The sequence below is a fragment of the Oreochromis aureus genome, linkage group 4, assembly GCF_013358895.1.
Source record: "Oreochromis aureus strain Israel breed Guangdong linkage group 4, ZZ_aureus, whole genome shotgun sequence".
NCBI lineage: Eukaryota > Metazoa > Chordata > Actinopteri > Cichliformes > Cichlidae > Oreochromis > Oreochromis aureus.
This window is the reverse complement of record NC_052945.1, coordinates 21,477,394-21,502,836: the sequence shown is the minus strand read 5'-3', so window position 1 is coordinate 21,502,836 and position 25,443 is coordinate 21,477,394.

Below are 25,443 nucleotides of genomic sequence, written 5' to 3'. Positions count from 1 at the left end.
AATTTTTTTTTTTTATTACTGTGTCAGAGAGTCACACTGACACAAAACATCAGGAGACCTTAACAATAACACCTCAGAGTCCAATACAGAGACCCCTTGCAACACAAAGCCACCAAAGGAGGAGCCCCGAGAAAACAAATTGTTTCAGGATCAGTTCAGTGGTAAATGAACACTTAGTCATTAAAACACAAAATGTATTAATGAATAAATGATTTATAGTATACAATATTTAAATTTAGTTTTTTTTTCTTTTTATATAATTCTACAAGGTGTACAAAGGCTAGCTTATTAAAAATCTAACAATCAAACAAACAAATAAGCACTGCAGGCCTTCAAACATCAAACCAAACTAAGCTTAAATGGAGGAACAATAACACATAAATCACTGGGACTTATTGCATACAAAGAAATAAAAGAAACAAGAACATGTAATTCATGCATCATTTATAGTTTTGTATTCAGCGGTTGAAGTTGGATGTAAAGACCCTGAAAGTGTATTTTTTGTGCAGATGTCTTTTAGGTGTTGCTTGTACTTGAACTGGTTAGATTAGGAAAAGAAAAGGAATGAAATGGATTTTGACTAAATTACTACCAAATACTACACTGTCAGTTCAGGACAGAAATGTGTCCTGAACTGACAAAGACACAGTGGAATTTCCCAATAACAATAATGCGATTTTATTTGAGCACAATGATAGTAATTAATCTCAGTTATAAAGAGCAGTTATAACATACAATAATGAAATGTTTACAATGAGTGCCTACATTAAAAAATCAACCATTTCTAGCTGGTACCTGTAACCTAGTAAAGCTGTTGTGTTTGTAGAACAAGAGCATTATTTAAAAAAAACTGTGAGGAGGAGTCAATGCAAAACCTGGATGTCTTAAACCTACTTTAGCTGCAGAGGGGTTGACAGAGACAATTGTTCACACAGTTTAACATGATGGCCATAAAAACAGGAATGCTTCTTTTTATTGCTTTATGGGCAGGTGAGACCTTTCACTGATGCTGAATCAAATTTGCCTTTCAAGGATAAACAATTTACAGCATGTAACTATTGTCTTGTTCTGACAGGTGTTGATGGTCAGACTCTGACAGAATCTGAACCAGTGGTTAAAAGACCTGGAGAATCCCACAGACTGACCTGTACAGGCTCTGGATTCACATTCAGCAGCCACTTAATGGGATGGGTCAGACAGGCTCCGGGAAAAGGCCTGGAGTGGGTTGCCACTATCGATATTACTAGCAAATACTACGCACAGTCAGTTCAAGGCCGGTTCACCATCTCCAGAGACAACAGCAGACAGCAGGTGTATCTGGACATGAACACTCTAAAGACTCAAGATTCAGCTGTTTATTATTGTGCTCGACACGGACAAAGCCACAGTGTCTGGCGCTGACTGAACAGCTGTACAAAATCCTGCTCCACATATTTTTATTATTTTGATCAATCCCAAGGAAGAAGTGTGTCTTTATGTTTAGTTCCTCTTGCTTTAATTAAACTTTGAAAAACAGTGAAACAGATCAACATTGTCCACCAACCCTAAAACACATAAATTACCCACATTACTGTGCTGTTTGCAGTTAAAAGCAAAATGCCAGTGTGGTTATTGCCCGTGTATGACCTACCTACCTGCAGGAAAATAAAATAAAATAAAAAGTAAATTCAAAAGCACATCTCAAAATTACATCAAATTGATACACATAGAGACAAAACATACATAAATATCATTTCAAGGAAGTCACATAAAGGTTTTGAGTGTCCTTTAGACACTAAGGAAACACTGGTGTTTAATAGATCTTCACTAAATGGTGCTGAATGCTGGTCTCATTTCAGGTCAGCTCAGGTTTTAGTTTTTTAAAAGCCAATTACCAGTTTGTGCAGAGCCGGTTCAATGAAGCAGTCATTGTAAGGTGATCTATATATAAGGTAAATGCTCAATCACTGAGAGGAGAGACTCTCTCTCTAAAGATTCTAGAGATTCTCTCTAATTCTCAAATAAAGTTCCCAACTCCATCTTACCTATAAGAACAAGTCACTACATCATATAGTAAGATGACATTTGCTTTTCTGCACTGCAGAAACAAACAGTTTAGTTTAATGCAATGTAACAATATTCATTTCTCACCAAGTGAAAGCAAATTGAGTTCGTTGTCAGTGTTTCCTGTTAGGAGGAGTCTATGCAAAACTTAGGCACTGTCTCTCTTTTTTAATGAGCCCAGAGGATGGTAGAGAACAAAAAACAACATGTTGGACTACAGGACAGGACTGCTGCTTTTAGCTCTCTGCTGGGCAGGTGAAGACTTTCACTGATCTCAGTGTTGATATGCATTGTTTCTGTTTGTGACACAAATTAATTCAGGTGATTTTTTAAACTATCTTACCAGGTGTTGATGGTCAGACTCTGACACAATCTGAACCAGACCTAATTAAAAGACCTGGAGAATCTCACAGATTAACCTGCACAGCATCTGGATTCACATTCAGAGACTATTGGATGGTTTGGGTCAGACAGGCTCCTGGAAAAGGACCGGAGTGGATTGCTTTTATAGAGACTTCAACTTACAGTTATGCTACACATTATTCCCAATCAGTCCAGGGTAAATTCACCATCTCCAGAGATGATTCCAGCAGTAAACTCTATCTACAGATGAACAGCTTGAAGACTGAGGACACAGCAGTTTATTACTGTGCCCGAGGGACACAGTGAGAGAAGGCAATAGAAATGCCATACAAAAAATACTTCCTCTATTTCCCAACACCAGGGAATATTTGGCAAACTCAGGGTTTTTTTCCCTACATTTTTAAACATTCATGGTAACAATTTCATTATTAATAATACAATATCTCTTGCCCAGTGTCACCTTGTTTGAATTTAGGGTCCGAATGTACAGCAACAATTTTGTTGTATCGTTAATTTAGCAAAAGTCACTGATGAAATTAAACCAGATATATTGACCAGTTTAGAGAAGCTCCCATTAAACTGACATTAGCTTCATCATCAAAACAGTTTGGCATGCCCATTAAAAGACAACATAAACACAATTTCCAACACTGAAGAAAATTTAAAAATTAATAACACATACACTGTCTTCATCACTTATAGTATAGATTACTGATAAGTATGTCACTATCTAAATACTTCTAAACGATCAATCAACAATTTATTACAGCATTTCATCATGTACAGTTGTGATGAAGACATTCAGAAAGTTATTGATGAAGATGTCAGTGTCACGGATCATTCTACATTTGCAAAGTTATGCTGTGGTTTCAGAAGCGCTTGTCTGTAACTATTATTTGATTTCAGTGAATCAGCTGGTCGGGGTGGAGAGAAGTGTGCTGTTTGAAACTTTGACACTGAATAATAATTTTAAAGGTGAACAAAAAACAGGAGCTCCTGGGAAAGACATCTGGTTATCTGGGCATATGATGCTGATTTGTTTTTTCTCTTACCCCACAGCCACTATTCCAGTAGACATGACTGTTCGAATATTAAACAATAATCTGCAGGCTGAGGAGAAGCCATCACCTCTTGAGTAATAAGATCAAAAATATGAATCTAAATAAAATAAGATATATATTTTTTTCAAAAATAACATATATTACTATTACTTGGTATTTGTTCTGTCCTCACTAGATATTGGCTTGACTTCGATTATCCAGTTCGGCAGACAGTGAACAGAATGAGACAAAGAGAATGCTTTCAACCCAGATTCTTCTTTACTTCTGTCTGCGTCTCCAGTTTACAATGGCATGTTACTCTGAGTTTTCTATACATGGTATCCTTTATCCATTTCCCTCTCTGTCTCTTCTTTCTCTTTTTTGTGAAACTAAATAAACACAAAACAGATCATTATCTTCTCATTCACTGAGCATACATAATGTATTAGTTGAGAGATTTAATGACAACCAGCAACAACATAAAACTTAAAGTTGCCTAAATAAACATAGGGTCTGTCTCAATATACGTACTTGGGCGTATTTGCGTCATCAGTCAGAGACAAAGTACTGTCCCAATTCAAATTACGCATCAACCCGAGAACTCGAAAAATTCCCCGATGTGTTCTCGCTCTGCCCGTTTTATCGAGCATGCATCAGTGGTGACTTGTGTGGACTTGGTACAGCTAAATATCCCAGAATGCCAGAAACATCATTTAAACAAGTGTAACACTTACACTAACGTAACATTGGATTAGACCTATACAACCGTGAACACACAAGAGCAGTGGCGGCTGGCCCATAGGGGGCGCTCGGGCTCCGCCCCCCGAAATGTGGAGGAGTAAAAATATATATTTTTAAAAAATTCATCAATGATAGTTTTACTATGTGTGTGCCCATATACAGCCAGGCGTATTTTAACATTTTCACCAGCTGACTCATTAAAGTTCAACCAACAAACGGTGTTTTTCTTCTTCTGGGCGCTCGTCAAAGCGCCCTTGATATCTGTGAAATAGCCTATCATTAAATGGTTGCCAGGGAAAATAATAAATATTTGACCTATCAGCGTCGCTGAATTAAATGGTTTGGGGCGCTTAAAATTGCGCCCCTGCAGAAAACGCGCAAAAGATTTGCTGTTCTAGAATTTTACCTCAGTCAGTAGCCTAAGTGAGCTATAAGGTCAGAGAGAGGCGATGGCAGCGGTATTGTTAACGGTTGAGGCACAGCCTCCCCAAATTCAGTTAGATCGCTTCTAACCTACCCTTTTGCCAGAAGGACAATGGCAGAAAAACTGCAAGTTAAAGAGTTGGGACCTGACAAGCCCGAAATTCAACTAACCCAGGCAACGAAGGAGAAGTCAAAAGCATACAACAGGACTTTTTGTCGGAGTTGGTTCCAGCGCAAGTCGTGGCTGACAGGCTGTGGAACAGCTAATGCACTTTTTTGTTTCCCGTGCATACTGTTCAAAAGTGACAAGTGTGATTTGACGTGGACACAATCTGGACAAACCGACTTAAAGCACCTCTCCGAACGAATCAAGAAACATGAAAGCTCACGAGTTCATATGGACAACAGTGTAAAGCTAGCTGTGCTAGGGAAAACTAGCATAGCGGCGCAGCTAGATGATGGACATCGGATTGCTTTAAGAAGGCACAACGAAGAGGTAGATAAAAACCGTCATATTTTATCTAAAATCATCGATTGTATTAAGTTTTGTGGTGCTTTTGAGCTAGCAATGCGGGGACATGATGAAAGTGATTCCTCAGACAATCCAGGGATTTTTAGAGGTTTAGTCGACTTGATGGCATCAATTGATCACGACTTGAGGCAACACCCTGAAAATGCTACTGTATTTAAAGGCACCTCGAAAACAGTCCAGAACGAGATCCTGGATTGCATGTTGGCAGTTCTGAGAGAAAGGATCGTGGAAGAAGTAAAGGCAGCGAAGTTTTTAGCCATTCAAGCTGATGAAACCACTGACGTTTCTACACACTGTCAGTTAGTCATGGTGCTAAGATACATTGACCAACGAAACCGTATTCAAGAGCGTTTTTGAATTCATCAAGCTACCCAATGCTTGTGCAGATGCAATAGCCAGTGCCTTATCGGAGGCTGCGCTTCATCCTCCCCAGGGACAAGAGAAAGTTGATCGCCCAGGCCTACGATGGGGCCGCTGTAATGAGGGTACCACTGGAGGTGCAGCGTAAGATACAGGACATTTATGCTAACGCTCACTACGTACATTGTTATGCCCATCAGTTAAACCTGGTAATGCAACAAGCAACCTCCCACATCCCTCAAATCAGTCACTTTTTTTCCGACATAGCAGGATTCGCTTCTTTTTTTACTAAATCGAGCAAGAGGACTGCAGTGCTTGACGAGGTGGTGGCGCACCGACTTCCAAGTGCATCGGCAACCCGTTGGAACTTCAACAGTCGTGCTGTGAATACAGTGTATGAACATAAAGACGATCTGGTGAGGTGTTTTCAGACCATCCGTAACAGTGAAGGATTTGATGCCCCTACAAAGAGAGATGCCGGTGGTTTCGTGAGAATGCTGGAAGACGAAGCTTTCTGTTTTTTTTCCTGGCCTTGTTTCACAAGATAATGCCACATGTAGACATGCTGTATAACCACCTACAGAAGAAAACATCGATTCTGTCACCATCGCAGGGATCACCCAGACATTCATCAGCCGCATGCAGGCTATCAGGTGAGCATAAAAGCATAAATATGTAACCTAGAATAAATGTTAATTATCTATGCATAGATTCTATCAAATTCTCTGCATATATTCTGTGTTCTGTGACTTAAATGTTTAATGGAATTCAGATAATTTTGATTTATATCAGCCTTTGAAGTAATTTTATGAAAAATATTTGATTAAGTATATTTGATGAAGTATATTCCCAGTAATGATTTGATGTAGCCTATACCATAGGCTATTTCCTGAAAATTATGGCCAGGGCCTTTATTTACTTGCACTGGTTTTCCCCAGCCATTAAACCAGGTCCGGTTATTAATTAAATCCGGTAATTCCGGTAATTAGAACACAACCTTTGTTTGGTTTGTGTTTGGTTAATATATCCTATTCAGTTTTCAGAAGCCATTAATGAAACTTATGTATTGGATCAGGGAGGCACTTCCTAATCTGGTTGTGGATGAGGAGTACAGGGGACCTGTTCAAGACCCACCCACAAAGAGACGGAGAACATTGGGGAAGACAGGCAACACCATTTGGCACTGGAGGTAAGCACTAGCTGCTTGGTCTGATTTAAATCGGATCATCAGATAAAATCTAATGACGATGCTGTCAGATGTCATTTGATATAGTGGTCATGACTGTTTTGTTTTGTTATGGACAGATTTTTTTTCAGAATAATGATTAACATGAGACATGTGCCAAAGTCTTACCACTGAATCTAACTCTTACCAATTATATATTATTGGATAGGTGTGCGACACCATTATGAGCCATGCCAAGGAGGGTTTTCTTTCACCAAGCACCTTGTCAGCGCCACTCTGTTGCAAGGAGACTTGTTCCAACAACACAGCAAAAATTTTCCAGATGCAGCACTACAAACCACAGTGGAAGCCTATCCCTCATTGGACAAAGCCAGACTTAAAACAGAACTGTCCCTGATCTATGACAACGAGGAGTTTCAGAGTTGTAGTGGTGCGCTGGCGCTCTATCAGGTTCTGATGGAAAACAACCTTCAAGACACATTCACGAAACTGTAAGTCTTCTTAACATCCTCATCACCACACCAATGACAACATCAGAATCGGAGGGTGTTTCTCTACTTTAAAGAGGATAAAAACTTTCCTGAGAAACAATATGGCTCAGGATCGGCTCAACGCTCTGGCTATGCTGTCCATAGAGAAAAAACTCACACAAGAACTTCCTGATTTCAACACCAGGGTCATCGAGAAATTTGCCACTCAGAAAGACAGACGAGCAAAGTTCTTGTACAAATAAGAACCCTTAACCATATTTACTCTCTTTCTCCATCCCTCTCTCTTTCTCTCTTTAGCCCACCCCCCCAATCAGTTTACAGTTGTTGTTTTCAATAGTTATTTTTCATTCATTCAAAAAAAAAAAAAAAATCTGTTCATGTTCATTTTTACAAATCTATACAAATGGCCAGAATATGGTTGTTCATTTTAAATTTAAATTAAAATTGTGTTGTTTGATGTACTCATTAAATGGGTCATTTTAGTCGATATCATAAAAATTGCCCCCCCTGAGATTTTTTTCAGGAGCCGCCACTGCACAAGAGGTTTATAAAAGATATACAAGAAAAGAACACTAATGCATAATATTTACAATTTGAAAAAATAAAGATGTCTGCGCCTGTGCCTTCTATTTTCGGCTTCTGGTCCTGGTTGTTCCGCCTGCAATTTTGTGGTTCCAATTGTGTTGTTTTTCCCAGGGGAGCATTTGCACAAGCATGTTGATGCTTGTTCTTGAAAGTCTGAAGGCTGATTTGAGGTCAGCTCCAGCAAAGAACACTGAAAGGATGGGGACACTGTTATTTATTCATGTGTATATTTTTTTTCCTGTTTAAAAAAAGAAAGAAAAACCTAGACACTTAAAGTATTTAAACAGATGAATTAGGTTTTTTATATATTTATTGAACAGTTACTGAATTACTTATTGTTATTTTTAGTATACATCATGTCATGTTTATTAAATTTGTGATTAAAAGACAATATGAACTCAATGGTTTTTTGAAGTGTGTATTTCTGACCATTTGCATGACATACAAATGTCCTGTTTGTTTTATTAAGTTACTTGATAATACACTTGTCTTTGGAGAGTAAAGCTTGTTTCAGTACTGCACAGTGATACTTTTGTTAAACTGTAGGCTTTACATAGTATTGATCTACCAACACGTATGCACAGCAAATGTGATCTTATCTCTAGATTTGGGAGTACATGCAAAGAAACACCAGGCTGAAGAAGGCACGTCTCCTCTCCCTCATCTTCATCCTGGCTCTTCTCTCCCGGATCCGTCTTCTCAGTTGCGCTGCTGCTTCTTCAGCCTGAAGGTACAGAATGCCAGCAGCAACTGCGACAACCACTTGATCCATTTTCCCTTTCTTTTCCTTTTCTTTCCTTATATTTTTACTCAGCAGATCAACCACCGATACCACAAACTATTCCCATGAGTATTTCCCACCAGTGGCTCTGTATATAGGCGCATATCTTGTTATAGTGCAGGTAAAGTAATTTATAAAATATTTTTCATGTATTCTTTTTCAATGAAAAGACACACGGTAACATTTATATATAATTTTATTTTATTCTTTATTGACATTTGAGCTGCCGATCCAGCCTGTGGCATCATCAAGTACGCTGGTGTTACATTTGTACAAATCGCAAGTCTGTACTTGTGTTCTCGGCAAGTCTCGACACGAGTACAGACTTGCGTATTTGAGAACTGAGAAAGGCCCATAACCTTCAGTGAACTTGTCAGGGACCTGGGTCTGGGCACCCCAGGGCCCGCGAACAGTTATGGCAGAGGTTCCCGAAGTGTAGGGCGCGCAGAGCCATTGCAGGGGGGGCGCGGTATGAATTAAAAAAAAAAAAAAAAAAAAAAAAAAAAAAACACTTGGACACTGCGAGCTTAATGGACAGCTTTTTTGATGGGGCTCCCACACAAACGCAAAGCAGAAGATGAAGCATCGCCAAATATGTTTCCAAACCAACTTCCTTCCAAGCCAAATACTAGAATGATGAAGCATATCTTGCCTTTGGCTTCCCCTGCACAAGTGCCAATTAGGTCTCCCTGACAGAATTTGCTTTTGCTGCATCGGGAGCACGCGGTGGGCTGTCCAAATCACAGACAAACAGTAACCCACATTCTTGATTTTTAGTTCACAAACACTTCTTACTTCTTGACTAACTACTCAAATAATATCAGGCTGATCCTGCCACAATTTGTTCTCCCTGTCCAAATCACGGACAAACAGTATCCCACAATTGTTTATGTCTTTGAACCCATTTTGCACAGAGAGGCATTTTTTTAAAAATGTATTGATAGCAATGTTGAATATTATTACACAGGAAAAAAACAATTACACGTAAAATAAATACACAATGACGCCTCTGCCTTTCTAAATAGAGGGACAGTAACTGCGTGTGTACCCATATGGAAAAGATATATATAAATCTTATAAAGTTTGTATCTGTCTTGTGTGAAACTTGTATGAAAAGCATACAAGAGTGAAAACAGATATAAGATCCCTTGAAAAATTATATAAATGAAACTTGTATGTTTTGGATACTTACTACAGCAATATATGAAAGTAATGAGAAAGTGGCCATCAAGCCTTATATGAGTCACTATATGAAGTAGGCCACATCTTATGCAAGTCTTTTATAAGTTTTTACTATTTCTTTTCCATATGGGTTATATGTAAGCGTGTAAAAACTGCAGATGGTAAGATTAACAGTAACAGTATTTTGTCTCTATCCGCCATTGTAGAAATTCATCTCATGTAAACAATAACGTGGTGCACAGTGTGACGTGAATAAAGGCATATACACATTTGACGTTGCGTGATGGACTCTGTATTCCTCGTCCTCACGTAAACGCAAAAACTGAGTTTTTGAAAATCTCTAACTTGACAGGAGTTTTAAAAAATCTCCATTTTCGGTGATTCGAAATGCCGTTTAAGTGTGGACGAAAGGTCCAAACGCATAGAAAAAGCTGCGTTTTCCAAAATACCGGTCTAGGTGTGTACGAAGCGAAGATTTTCTTGTAAAACAAAGAGGGGTCTAGCAAAAAAAGTTTGGGAACCACTGAGTTATGGAATTATATAATATATTGATTACCGTGTCCTTGTATTGTGCTGCTGTCCTTTGTTTCTATGTATAGGCGTGTGTATGTGTGCATGTGTGGGGTGTGGCTGTGACAGGCACCTTCAGGTCTGGTGGATGTGGCCCTGCCAGCTGGATCATTACACACACCTGGAGCTAATCCACCTTCGTCGGGGAGCTGCATAGCAGTGTGGCTGAGAGCTCCACGACATGGGATCGTTATGCAGGACTACCTGAGGATTGGTGGGAACGAGGAAGCAGCAGGTGGATGGTACACAGGGAGCGGAGACACGGTGCACAGGCACAAAGAGGAAACACGGAACAGGAGTCAGGAATACACAGGGATTTATTGGTTGTCTTTATTGTCTGCACTGTCATCATCACCAGAGTCCTGCATTTGGGTCCTCATTCCCCACATCCCCAAGGTTGGCCAGCGCTAACCGTGACAGAACTAGTATTATTCCTCAAAACAAGTTAGCAAACACATAAGAATATATATATTTGTTAGCATACAAATAGATATACAGATGAGTAATAACCACAAGTGATAGGTTTGTAGCATAAACCTATTCGCTGGAACGTTCAGGACAATTTGCTACACAGCAAAAAACAAGACACAAGTAGGCAACGTTCTTTGTGTTACTCATGCATGAGGAGGCCTGTCTGGAGCCAAGTGTCGTTCCATAAAATCTAAACCCATCAACAAGGCTGAAAGAGTAACTCATTTTACACATGCATCACAAACAGTAAGGTTATAATACGCATTGGGAACTTACAGGAACATGTGGGTAAAGGTTTCACCTCTACTGTGCACTTGTGGTGAGCTAGCTGGGCATAACGAGCTTCCCAAGTACCAACTGTGGCCACAAGAGAGAGCCAAATCACACAAAACAAAAGCATCTTAACACATTCATGCTGTAACAACAGGACTGGTTTCAAATTAGAAAGGTAAATAAACACTGAATCCCACTGAGAACAGTTACACAACGCAAAAAGTAGTGAGGAAAATAAACTGATAGTGTTAGGTTAAAATTGTTAAATGTTGTCATTGTGTTACTTAAATTTGTAAGTCTTGGTTCAAACTGTATGATCAAAGACATTCCTTTGTTTCTGACCCCCTCCCCAGCCTGTTGAATGGTGGGGGAGGCTATAGTGTTTTATTATAGAGACACATTCTATGTGAGGGTTCTGTTTTCTTGTTTAGTAAACTTCCTGCCTTTATGACCCTTTTGGTGAGCAGGAGGTCACACAAGCGCACCCCCAAACACAAACACACACATTCACGTGCACATGAATACACACACATACAAGGGCCCGACACACCACAGGGGTTTTTACAATGGGTGTTTGTGTAAACTGTGTCACAGAATAAAAGGCTGCAGGGGAAGATGGTTCTTCGAAGTGGTCTGACACCGAGGGCAGAAGGGCTGCTCTGAGATCCTTCCCGTGCTAGCATGTGAAAAACCAGTTGAGCTTCGTTAACAGGAATAAGTCTCTAAACCAGCGGGGCCTGTGGAAGCACAGACCCAACTGATAGCTCCACAAATTTGTTTTTAGAAATACTACACATAATACCAAAAGTATTCATGCCAGTTACTAGCAAATACTACACTTTGTCAGCTCAAGACAGACGTGAAAACTGACAGTGGACTTTCCTAATAATAATAAAAATAAAACACACTAGTTATCATATTAACTGATTGTACATTTGCAGTGACATAACAATCTGGTTGTGAATTAGCAGGAGACAAAACAAACAAACAAACAAACACACACAAAATAAATAAATAAAAATCTCTTCTTTTCTTCCTTTACTCGTTTCAATGCCTATACAGACAGCAAACAAAATTCAAAGGCGTGGGCATGAAAACAGATTAAACTATATAGCCTCTGGATTCACATTCAGCAACTACGCTATGGTCTGTGTCAGACAGGCTCCTGGAAAAGGACAGGAAAGGATTGGTTTAGAGGGAATTACTCCAAACATGATTTCAGCAGTAAACTCTATCTACAGATGAACACTTTGAAGACCGTGTTTCCCTTTGAGAAAAAAAGACCTAGCAGGAGAGTGAAGATGTCATGTATTCTATCTGTTATAGCCCAACAAATTGTAATATTGGCTGGTTACGACAGAGAACAGGAAGAGCTGTGGAGTGGACTGGGTATATGAGCACAGGCAGTCTTCCAAAACTTCATTTTGTAATTTGAATTCGAAGTGTTAATATTAATTTTTTATATGAATGAATATTAACATTTTGTTACTGACAAAGCACAGATGTCCCTGAGAGAAACGGAAATGCAATTGTACCTGAATGCAATGACAGTAAATCTTAATTATAAAGAGGAGTTATAACATATAATAATGAAATGTTTACAGTGAGCACCTGCATTAAAAAAAACAAAAAAAAACAAAACAAAACTTTTTGTGGCTGGTACCTGTAACCCAATAAAGGTTTTGTGTTTGTAGAACAAGAGCGTTATTTAAAAACAAAAAAAAACAGAAAAAAAAAAACTGTGAGGAGGAGTCAATGCAAAACCTGGATGTCTTAAACCTACTTTAGCTGCAGAGAGGTTGACAGAGACAACTGCACACACAGTTTAACATGATGGCCATAAAAACAGGAATGCTTCTTTTTATTGCTTTATGGGCAGGTGAGCAATGTTCCCTCTAAGCTGCGCACGTGCGCAATTGCGCACTGTTGGCACGGTCTTTGCGCAGAGAAAATCTGCGTTGCGCACACAAAAAAAATTCTAACCTGAATTGAAATTAAAGTAAATATGTGCCGACACCGGTGTTTTAGCTAGCAAAGCGTGGCTGATGTGGAGTTAAGCCACGTTAATGACAACGTGTACAACCATTGGAGATGTGAGCAGGACAGACGGAACAATTGACGGAAAAAGTGTGGACTTTATACCAGTTTTTAAATTGTGTTGATAGGCCACGTAAAACCAGAGTTATGATAAAAAAAAAAATATGCAATGTTTGGTTTTCTTCCTGAATACTATCGTTGTTAATATTGTGGCGAGCTCAGACACGGAGGAGACAGAGGTTTCGTTCGGTCTTGCTACCCGCTGTGTTAGCCCGGGAGCACAGCCGTTTATTCTGCCTTTTTGGGGAACACAGCCGCGAGCCGACTGCTCCACGCGGCAACATACACAGCAACAGCACACAAAATGGCGCCCTCTCACCCGGAAACACACAGTCGCAGAGGGAGCGTCACCTGTAACCATGGCAACAGAACAAACATAACTGTAAAACAGAACATAAATGTCCATAACAAATCCCCGAACAGCCCTGGCCCGCTACATAGCCCCCACCTAAGGGGTCAGTCGTCCCCGACGACCCCATTACCCAACACAAAGTCCTGCAAATGTCCATGTGTCTTCCTTCGGCGCGCAGGCAGATCTCGACCAGCAGGGAAGAGTCGCGGATGAGAACTTGGGGTGCCACCAGCATCCCCTGCCCTGGCGGCTGCTGGAGCGGGCGGGCAGTACACCCAAACCTTGTCACCAGGCACGAAAGCTCCCCCTCGGCACCTGGTGTCGCAGGCTCTTTTCTGTCGTACTGCGGCGCTGACCTGGGCCTGGTGGGTGTATTCATGAATCACTCGCGGCCGCTCCCTCAGCCTCGCGCAGCAGTCCCTGGCCACCAACACGCGCCGGTTCTCTGCCTCGGGGATGGGGAAAGGCTCTAGGACGTCTCCTCCCACTCTCTCCATCGGGGCCCCCACCTGATGCTGCTGCAGGGGGGCAGTGGAGCGTTGAGTGGGGCCCTTCCGTGCCGTACAGGTGTCACAGCAGTGCACATGAAGTTCCACTTCCCGTCGACAACCAGGCCAGTAGAACTGTCCCCTGAGACGGCGGAGAGTTTTAGCATTTCCATAGTGGCTGGCCCCCACCGAGCCGTGGACAAGCTCGAGCACCTGCGACCGCAGCGACCGAGGCACCAACAGCTGCAGTAGATCCTTGCCCTGTCCGAGGGCCCGCCATCTCCGGTACAGGAGGCCGTCGTGGGTCTCCAGGTTGTTGTACTGGGAGTAGTAGGCCTTCACTTCGGGCCCCTGCCCTGACACCCCTGTCCAGCCTGGGCGTCGTGCTGCCTCCAGCCAGGCCCCCACCTGAACCAACGTCGCATCAGCCTCCTGCTCCTGCTTCAGCTGCTGCATGGTCAACGAGAGCCATCTCCCTCCGCCGGCTGTGGCCCGAGCAGTAGCCACGCCCCGTGTCTCCTGGGCCCGCTCTCCCTGCCGTTTCGAGAGGGGCAGCTGGCGTGGGCGCAGACAGATGGGTTGAGCAGAGCCGGTGTCGGTGGTGTGCTGAACCAGCCGAGTCTGCCTGCAGTCTCCGGTTCCCTGCTTTTGACCGCACTGGAGGGCCAGAGTCTCTGTACCAAGAGTGATAGCCAGCTTCGCGGTGTCAACGCAGGCCCCCCAGCGGGTCAGCAGATCAAAGCCGATGATGCACGGATCTTGGATGTCAGCAAGCCAGAAGTCGTGCACCAGCTCCAGATCCTTCACTCGGATCCGCAACGGTTTCTTCCCCCGCATGTCAGTTCTCTCCCCCGTTACTGTCATCAGCTGGGTGTCGGTGGGTGACCAACCCATAACAAGCGGCCCGGATGTTCCAGGAAACACACCAGGTCGTATTAGGGAAATGGTGGACCCCGTGTCCACCAGGGCTTGGCAGGGCTGGTCCTCAACACAGCAGCTCAGGTAGAGTCCCTTGAGGTGCCCGACTAGGCCCGCCACCGTGCATCGTTCTTGGAGGGGGGCAGGAAGCTGGAGCGGTGTTCCCCTCGCTGTACCGCTCCCTCTCTCATCCCCCTGAGGCCACATAGTTCTGGCCTTTGGGGCGGGCGCCAGGCAGTCGCGCGCCACGTGGCCAGGCTCATCGCACCGGTAGCAGCGGTCGGTCGACGGGGACGCCTCCAGGGCACCGAGGGCTGCAGCTGGCATAACTCCGGGACCTCCCCCTCCCTGTTGTAGTCTGCGGCTCTGATTTGAGGGTAGTTTGGGGGGGGCACCTGCTGGTTGGGTGGTGAGGTGAGCACCAGCTCGGCCCTTTCAGCCTCAAGGAGCGCCTCACGGAGAGTTTGAGGCATGGCCAGGCGGACGTGTTGGCGTAGTCGCTCTGGAAAAAGTCCTCGCAGGAAAGCATGCAGGCTAAGCTCCTCACGGGCTGCTGCTGGGAACTCTGGGTAGCCACAACGAGCATACAGCAACACATCCGCTGCAAAGGTGCCCAGGCTCTCCCCCGGCCTACGGCTCCGGTTGGTCAGCTGCTCCCTGCTCTGATCAGTGGAGTGCCGCTGCCCAAATCGCCTCTCGAGTGCTATGGTGAGGGCCTGGAGCTCATGCTGCTCTGACGGGGCAAGGTCATGGAGTACCTGCAGTGCATCTCCTTCCAATGCTAGCGCTAGGTGTGTAGCAGCCTCTTCGTCGCTCCAGCCATTATGCCTCGCGGCTAGCCGTACTTGTGAGAGGTAGGGCTCTAGCGGGGTTAGCCCGTTGTATTTCGGTACCTTAGCTGATGTTGCAAGCATCACTGCTCGCTGTCGGGGGCCCGGCGTGTCGGTCGACAAAGGCATCCCATGAAGCACTGTCCCAGCGTCTGTCGCGTTGGCCGCCGCCGCGGTGCGCTCGCGCCGTCGGGACCCGTCGGGGGACTTACATGGCCGCTCGCTTCCTCTCTCTTCAATCGCCAGCTTCCCAAGCAGCGAATGCGCTCCTCGACGGCTTGCTCCAGCCTCTGAGTGTCTCTCTCCATTCCGGCGAGGGTGAGCTATCCCACTTCTGACACCAATGTGGCGAGCTCAGACACGGAGGAGACAGAGGTTTCGTTCGGTCTTGCTACCCGCCGTGTTAGCCCGGGAGCACAGCCGTTTATTCTGCCTTTTTGGGGAACACAGCCGCGAGCCGACTGCTCCGCGCGGCAACATACACAGCAACAACACACAAAATGGCGCCCTCTCACCCGGAAACACACAGTCGCAGAGGGAGCGTCACCTGTAACCATGGCAACAGAACAAACATAACTGTAAAACAGAACATAAATGTCCATAACAAATCCCCGAACAGCCCTGGCCCGCTACAATATTTACTGCGGGAAGAAACGGTAAAAACGGCGTTTTATAAGGAAAACGCTCGAAAGCACTCTTGCCTGTGAGCAAAGACGAAACCAAAACACCCCCCACCCTTTCCTATTGGTCGAAAAATGTACCTTGTCGACCAATCAAAACATGGCATTTAGTTGTTAAGAAACGGGAGGAAGTTTTAGGAGTGACGGCGGTGTTTTGAGACGTGGGAGATTTGCGACGTTTAGCGCAAATCTTGTGTAGTTACTGTGTAGTGTAGTCAATAGTTTTGTTGTGTGTGTCAGAACAATGAGGCGGCTGCTGAATGTTACAGGTGTTACAGGAGTGATACATCTCCTGTTGTCAGGCCTGCAGGTATCAGGCTGTTGTTCTCCTTTATCTCATAGTGGACAGAAATTATTTTTTGGAGTGGCACAAATAATTTGTGTGGCATCAAATTAGATGCAAAACAGCTGATTGTTCTGTAAATAGTTTGAAATGTTTATTTAAAAAAACGCCTTGGCTGCATTTTTAGGTAAACAGCTGCAAAAAAAACTTGTTTGCAAAACTCAGTTACTTTTTTGAAGAAGTACACTGTAAAATGTAATATTGTGTTTAATTAAAAATATTAAACAGGCTGAACTCAATTTTTATCAATTTGTTATTAGAACTCAATTTAAATAAGTTACCAGTACTTTTTATGCAAAAACGCTGATAAACTCCATTTATTTCAGTTGTCTTAACTTAGAAAAACTAAGTAAGCTGGAAGTTTTGCTTCTCAGTGCGGAAGGATGAAAGATGTGGTTTGAAAATGCCACGTGACTACCGTCCTCCTCCCTCTCGGATCAGTCCGCATGTTCACGGTGCATTTTTTATGGAATATGTTGAGCAAACCTGGAGAAGCGTCAGCTCAAGATATTATTGTTGTCATTGCTGTGGATCTTTACCTGATACACTGACTTGGTGAGTAAATGTTTACTCTTATTCAAACTGATTTGTGGCTTCTCTTAGTTTAGCACCAGGTTTAAAATCTTGCTAGCTAGTTAGCGTTAGCCTAAGCGTTGCTGCTGCCGCTGGGCTCATGTTACTAAAATTAACACCACAGCCTTAAAAACCTTACATAAAACTATGTGGTGAAATTTTCTGTTGATTGTTTGAAATAAATAAGTGAGATAAGAGCCCAGACAAAATTCTTGGGAGGTGCAGCCGTTAGGGGTGGGGTAGGTGTGGGATGTGGGGGTGGATAACAGAGCTCTCCAGCGTGGAAGCACTTTTGCAAATATGTGATATTTTGATAAATTAAGTAGATATTTGAGCATTACACAGCTACATTGTCGCCTGAAAATATCTTAAAAGGTTATTTTGTGACCCAGAAAGGGTAGTCTGGGGAAAAGGAGGATCGCATTTGTCGGCCACGGTTGTCGAACCTGTGCATACTTGTAAGCGCGGCAATGGCGGAGGAGCGCCGCTGAAAAACTTATTACTTTTTCTGGGTCACAAAATAAACTTTTAAGATATTTTCAGGCGAGAATGTAGCTGTGTAAATTTCAAATATCTGCTCGATTTATCAAGACATCACATATTTGCAAAAATGCTCCGACGTTTTCGGAGACGTCTATTTTTTTTCATGCTTTGTGGCAGCTTTAGAACATCTGTGGCATCTATTAATGTCAAATCTAGCCTTTATTTAACAACATAAGCAAACTCTATGTTACAATGATTGCACAGCCATTAAGGATCAAATCAGTTTCTGAAAAATGTTCTGTTTTTCTCCCTCTGCTTGCTTCTTACTGTCTTTGAGGCTCGGGACCAGCACTCCTGCTGTTGGACAGAAAGACATCAGTAAGTATTTTGGTTTTCAATATATTAGCAACTGTCAGTGACATTTATATTAATCAGGCTGAACTTTAATCATACTTTAGATCAGCCTGTTTTACTTATTGTTTTATTTGTGCTTTGGTTTGGGGAAGTTGTTTTTACTGATCTTTTCCTGTCTTCTGTTATTAGACTTGAGATGTGACTGCACTATGCTGTTGCTGGTGACCACAGTTAATTCTACAAGACTGTGTAAGTAAACAAACAACAACAGTTTGGTCTGCATTTCTTGAAAGATCACATCCCCAAACTTAGTTTAGAGGTCTACACTGTATATAGTGAAGTCTGCAAGTTTTCTAACAGCAAAATCTGTTTTGTGCCCAAAATCATTTTGCACATCATTAGAATGAAAGTTATTGGCCATGTTTGCATAGCCCTTTTTAAAATGATGCTTTCATGACATTATTGTGTTGGGTGGTGGTCAGGGCTATGCAGACTGACAATTTGGGACATTGAATGTCACCTCTCCGGTGGGGAGGGAGCCTGAGATTGTCTAAATTGGAGTCTGTTCTATACCAAATGCAGAAAAAAATGTTTTAAGAAAGCAATTAAGTTCATGTTCCAAAAAATATGATTGTTTGCTTGCAGGACAACAGGAGAGACGAGTCCTCCGTCACAGATGGTGTGGTCAGTGAAGATGGTCGCCTGCAGGTTCAAGCTCATTGCATCTCCAACCCACATCCACTGCCACTGTACTTAAGGGAAGTTAAAGACTTTCTTCTGCACCTACATTTGGATCACCTCGATCCATGACAGTCATTCAGGCAGTGATGCCTGGACTGGAAACAAGCCATCCTTAAAATAATACAACATTCCAGCTCCTGTGTTGGAATGGAAAACAGATGTGTTGTTTAAATTAGAGACTGCACTTGTGACAGAACAACAAATATTTTATTTTGATTATATAAGTAATGTAAGTACAAAACAAACTGTGGTAGGCCTAAACTTATTTTCAGAATAATTAAATCTGAGACTTTGTTTAAGATAATAACAGTGATGGCAATATAATTGTTTGTTGTTCAGCAGAACATTGTCCAGTATGTTGGCTGTTATACTTTGTTGTGTTTGAAAATAAAAGTTGGGCTGATTTTAACATCATTACAAAAATTGTTGTTAATTATTTTTAATCATATTCAGGTTACCACAAATTGTTTTTTCATTTAGTTGAACTTAACATGTTTGTCAGTAGGTAAACAATTAGTATTGTACAGTCAGAGATATCAAGTTATTGTTAATACTGCAGACTTGCAATGTATAAGTTGTCCTAACAGTCATCTTAAGTAAGCTTTACTTAGTTTTTTTGAGGCAACGAGTTTCCATAATTTTTTTGAGTTCTGGGAACTAACACGGCTGTACAGTGTACTCAAAATGAGTAAGTTGCCCTAACTTGGTCATCTTACGTAAACTTGATCCAATTTTTTTGAGTTCTGAGAACAAATGAGCTTGTACAGAGTACTCAAAGTAAATAAGTTGTCCTAACTTAGTCATTTTTAGCTAAGCTTTACTCAATTTTTTTGAGGCAACGAGTTTCCATAATTTTTTTGAGTTCTGGGAACTAATTAGATTTTACAGTGTAACTATATAATTAATTGCCCAACATTGGTCATTATATACTGTATTTTGCAGACAGAGAGTTACAGGACTCTCTCACAGACCACAGACTCATAATACAAGTCAGCGCTTTATTTATTTTTTTTTTTTTAAAGACAAAAAGAAAGTTGTGTTTTCAAAATTGGAGTTCAAGTTATTTTTACTTCCAATAGTGTTAACATACTACACAGGTCAAGAACAAGATTTTTTTTTTTAAACTTTCATTGTAACTGGGCTAAAGCAGTTAATTAAAAGTAGTCTAACAGAAATGTAAATGCTGTAATTTAATTTATTTATTTTTTATTTTAATTTTAATAAACCATGTAACTTGGATGGATTCAATGCTGGCGTGACCACACTGCACATGTCTAATGTCGCTCACAGTGGTCCACGGGATCGCTCAGGGAGTTTGTGTGTTCGCTCAGACACATGAAAAATTAGAGGGAACATTGCAGGTGAGACCTTTCACTAATGTTGAATCAAATTTGCCTTTCAAGGATAAACAATTTACAGCATGTAACTATTGTCTTGTTCTGACAGGTGTTGATGGTCAGACTCTGACAGAATCTGAACCCGTGGTTAAAAGACCTGGAGAATCCCACAGACTGACCTGTACAGGCTCTGGATTCACATTCAGCAGCCACTTAATGGGATGGGTCAGACAGGCTCCGGGAAAAGGCCTGGAGTGGGTTGCCACTATCGATATTACTAGCAAATACTACGCACAGTCAGTTCAAGGCCGGTTCACCATCTCCAGAGACAACAGCAGACAACAGGTGTATCTGGACATGAACAGTCTAAAGACTCAAGATTCAGCTGTTTATTATTGTGCTCGACACGGACAAAGCCACAGTGTCTGGTGCTGACTGAACAGCTGTACAAAAACCTGCTCCACGTATTTTTATTATTTTGATCAATCCCAAGGAAGAAGTGTCTTTATGTTTAGTTCCTCTTGCTTTACTTAAACTTTAAAAACACATAAATTACCCACATTACTCTGCTGTTTGCAGTTAAAAGCAACATGCCAGTGTGGTTATTGCCCGTGTATGACCTACCTACAGAAAATTAAAATAAAAAGTAAATTCAAAAGCACATCTCAAAATTACATCAAATTGATACACATAGAGACAAAACATACATAAATATCATTTCAAGGAAGTCACATAAAGGTTTTGAGTGTCCTTTAGACACTAAGGGAACACTGGTGTTTCATAGATCTTCACTAAATGGTGCTGAATCATGTTTCATTTCAGGTCAGCTCAGGTTTTTGTTTTTTAAAAGCCAATTACCAGTTTGTGCAGAGCCGGTTCAATAAAGCAGTCATTGTAAGGTGATCTATATACAAGGTAAATGCTCAATCACTGAGAGGAGAGAGTGAGAGAGGTTAATTCTCTCTGAGTAACCACTTATTGCAGGTAAGAAGGAAAACTCAATTTTAAGAAAAAGAGACTTACAGACAGAACCAGACTCATCAACTATCTGCTTTGTACGACTCATAATATTTTAATTTACTGTACAGGCCACATGATGGCATGATTTTAGCTAACAAATAAAGTTCCCAACTCCATCTTACCTATGAGAAAAAGTCAGTACAAAACATAGTAAGATGACATTTGCTGTTCTGCACTACAGAAACAAACAGTTTGGTTTAATGCAATGTAACAATTTTTTATTTCTCACTAAGCAAAAGCAAAGTGATTTTCGTGTCAGTGTTTCCTGTTAGGAGGAGTCTATGCAAAACTTAGGCACAGTCTCTCTTTTTTAATGAGTGCAGAGGATGATAGAGAACAAAAAACAACATGTTGGACTACAGGACAGGACTGCTGCTTTTAGCTCTCTGCTGGGCAGGTGAAGATTTTCACTGATCTCAGTATTTATATGCATTGATTCTGTTTGTGACACAATTTAATTCAAGGTGATTTTTCAAAATATCTTACCAGGTGTTGATGGTCAGACTCTGACACAATCTGAACCAGTGGTTAAAAGACCTGGAGAGTCTCACAGATTGACCTGTACAGGTTCTGGATTCACATTCAGTAACTACTATATGGGCTGGGTCAGACAGGCTCCTGGAAAAGGACTGGAGTGGGTTGCAACTATCCAAGTTACTAGCACATACTACTCTCAGTCAGTCCGAGGCCGTTTCACCATCTCCAGAGACAACACCAGACAGCAGGTGTATTTGCAGATGAACAGCCTGAAGACTGAAGATTCTGCTGTTTATTATTGTGCTCGAGAACCACAGTGACTGCTGCGGGCTGAGCAGCTGTACAAAATCCTGCCGTGATTCATTTTTATTGTATTAGTGGATCTCAAGGAAGAGCTACGTGCTTATGTTTATTTCAGAATCAGAATATCTTTATTGCCATTTTACTAAAATTTGGTGCAATACTTTACAGTCGCTTCATTCACAATATTGCACTTGTCCCTCTATTCTTATTCCCAGTAAAGTCTGCAAAGGACATAGATCATGATTTAGTTACATATTGTTTTATCCTAAAAGATGACAATCAAGAAATACATCCATCATTAGTTATTATGAAAGTGTTAAAAAATACCCTAAATGTTATTATTTTAGCCTGAAATTGTATGATTTTTATTATAGTGACTCAAAATACACAAAAAAGAAAATACTTTAAAATTTTATTCTCTTTTACAGGTGCTGCAATTTGTTTTGTAAACTGTGCCTGTCCAGGGCCAAATTTGACCACTATCTGTTGAAACAGAGGATAGAGCTATTGCTGTATGTTAGACTACAGAACATGGTTGTTTTAGGAAATCTGTGAAAACTGTACATGCTGTTTTTTTGTCTATATGGGGCAGTGGTGACAGTAATCACATTTGCTCAGCTTCTTTGAAGAAAGCTCAAAACAGTTAAATAGTAAAACAGCATGAAAATCTGTTCACAAACAATATGACTACACCACTGTGCTCGAAAGTCCATCACACATGAATGGTTTGCCAGTGCATTGAGCAATGCATACCATCCAGTGAACCCTTATACTCCAAGGGTGTAGTGACCAAGTGACCAAGAAAAGCCATCAATGTGCTTTCACAATTAAGGTGTAATAGGACCAAAAATTCAGCTGGTCCCAGTCTAATAGTGTTCTTAAATCAGTTTATGTGATACCTGTACTTGTATATTTTAGTAATTTTTACTGATTATGTTTTGTGATTTTTTGTATGTTTTGTGCATTTTTCTGTATTTTGTGTGTGAATAAAATGTTTGATCTATTTTTTATTGTTTTTGTTGGTTTTATGTCATTTTTCTTCTTCTTCTTCTCTTTTTGGATGACGTTTGTGTGCCTGTCTGTGAACCAGGTTTTTCAGTAGAGACAATACAATGACTGAAGTGAACTGAACTAAATTGATGAATGAATCAAATGTATTGAAAAATCTAAATGTGAACTATAAGAGAATAATTGCCACATCTACATCAGCTCTTTCCTTTCTGTGAGGAGTCAATGCAAAACCTGGCTGTCTTAAACCTACTTATGTGACGCAGGGAAGACGAGAGTGTGGAGTCATAATTCAGTCTGACATGATGGACATAACGAGAGGACTGCTGCTTTTTATCACTTTGTGGGCAGGTGAAGACTTTCACTGATACTGAGTTATATTTGCCTTCAAACGATTAACCAGTTTACAGCAAGTGACTGTTTTACTTGTTTAACAGGTGTTGATGGTCAGACTCTGACACAATCTGAACCAGTGGTTAAAAGACCTGGAGATTCTCATACACTGACCTGTACAGGTTCTGGATTCACATTCAGTGGCTACTGGATGCACTGGGTCAGACAGGCTCCTGGAAAAGGACTGGAGTGGGTTGCTGGGATCAGTGAGACTAGTGGTTATATCCACTACTCTCAGTCAGTTGAAGGCCGGTTTACTATCTCCAGAGACAACAGCAAACAGCAGGTGTATCTGCAGCTGAACAGACTAAAGACTGAAGATTCTGCTGTTTATTATTGTGCCCGACGACCACAGTGACTGACTCTGGCTGAACAGCTGCACAGAATCTTCCACTGTGTATTACAAATTAATTAATACATTATCTAATTGTATGTTAAGAAATTAAGTTTGACACAGTCATCGCTACATTGTTTAGGAAAAATTAAAAGAGGTTGACTGCGTATAAAAATACCTTTATTATCAGGAGGCACTTATAAAGTCATTGATCTTAACAGGATGGAACCAAATCATTTTTGGTTTAAACAGATATCAAACAAATAGTTTTCAGTCAAGCTCACATCATGACATTTGTAGAAATTATCTTCCTGTCAGCTTTAATTTCAGGTGGGTGAAGTCTGCGTTCAGCAGAGGAGAAGAAAAGCACCTTTGGTTATTTAAACTCTGCACCACCAGAGGAGGAGCCCTAAGACCACAGATTGTTTCAGGATCAGTTCACTGGTAAATGTAGATGCATTTCTTATAGCAAATAAAACACAAAATGTATTTTAAACATAAGTGATTCATATTATACAGTCAACCCATTTTTATATAGAATTCTGCAAAGTGTACAAAGACTAGTCCATTAAAACACACACACAAACAAACAAATGATCAAACAAACACATAATTTAACTGGCCATCTCCCTTTCAAAATTTGAGTTATGTCCAGTGTTTATGTTTAGAATCCTTCTAAACACAACTTCAGACGTTTTTCTGAAGTTGTGGTGATAAGACTGGAGTGTCCAACTATGAATAGACTGAATAATTTTAAGCAGAAGAGTCCACAGATTTAAGCCTAAAGCCAGCATGTCAGGCGACACGTGAGACGGGAGTGAGAACGGGTTGAGTATGCTGATCTTTCTTTTTTTTTTTTTTTTTACAATTCACAGGGTTGTGCTTCATGAATTTATCATTTTATTTAACAAATAAAAGTAAATTCTATTGCATATTCATCACTAAGGCTTAATGAATACAAAGAAATGTAAGAGACAAAAACATGTAATTTGTGCATCATTTATGGTGCTGTATTTAGCATTTGTATTAGACTTCTGATGCAGTCTGTTAGTTGTGTGTGTACTTCAACATCTAGCTAGTGTTACAGAAGAGAAGAAAGTATAATATTTCCCAGGGAGAGAAAAGAATGACAGATATAAGTGTGAAGTTATGTTTTTACATATTGTGAAAAACCGTTGAAAAAACAATAAAAAAAAACAAGCAAACTCAATATATTATTGAGCATATCACATCTTCTCAATAAATTATTTAAAATTAAGAATATACACTTCTGTTATACCCTTGTATTGCAATATAAAGTAAATTTTGCTAATCACAGGATTCTGTTTCTCTCTGTGAAGTCAGGCAAACATTTTGGGAAATGCCAAAAATGTTAATTGAGATAAACACGATTTAAAAGAGCTGTCACGGCGAGTGAGGGGAGCCGTGTGGAAAAGGTAAGGAAGGATCCAAATGCAGGCAGGCGTGAAGGTGAGAAGGTGGTTTATTGGAATGCACGGCACAGGGAAAACATGGCAAACGGAGACAAACTAAACTATACTGGAAACAACTAACCTATGCAAAAGGAACCAGAACACGAACATGAAAGACGACGAGCAGAGGTGGATGACGGTAGACAGCAGGTAACACACAGATGAAGCAGGGTAGATTCACAGAGATACACAGACGGAC